Source organism: Alligator sinensis, unplaced genomic scaffold (genome assembly GCF_000455745.1).
Source record: "Alligator sinensis unplaced genomic scaffold, ASM45574v1 scaffold148_1, whole genome shotgun sequence".
Taxonomy (NCBI): Eukaryota; Metazoa; Chordata; order Crocodylia; family Alligatoridae; genus Alligator; species Alligator sinensis.
In genome coordinates, this window is record NW_005842407.1 from 852,965 (window position 1) to 853,190 (window position 226).

The 226-nt window shown below is 63.3% G+C and overlaps 1 long non-coding RNA gene across 1 annotated transcript in view; it reads left to right on the plus strand.

The window, feature by feature from the left end:
• The window catches only part of LOC102380432, a 4,777-nt gene that overhangs the window by 3,745 nt on the left and 806 nt on the right, over window positions 1-226 (plus strand). The gene's annotated exons all lie outside the window — the stretch shown is intronic.

Here is a 226-nt window from a genome sequence, read left to right on the forward strand (position 1 = left end):
CGTGCTGAGGCAGCTCTGGCCAAGACCTCCCCTGGAAAGAGGCTGGTGCATCCCCTGGCCCCAAGCCCCCAGCAGGCAGCCTGCTCTTGCCCTGTGCACAGATCCAGGGGGCATATGCTCCCATGTCTCCCACAGAGTGCATGCAGCAGCAGTCATGCTCGGGTCCATCCTGCTACCAGGGGCAGTGTCTGCCCCTGCTACACTCCATCGCTGTAGGGCCCTCAAT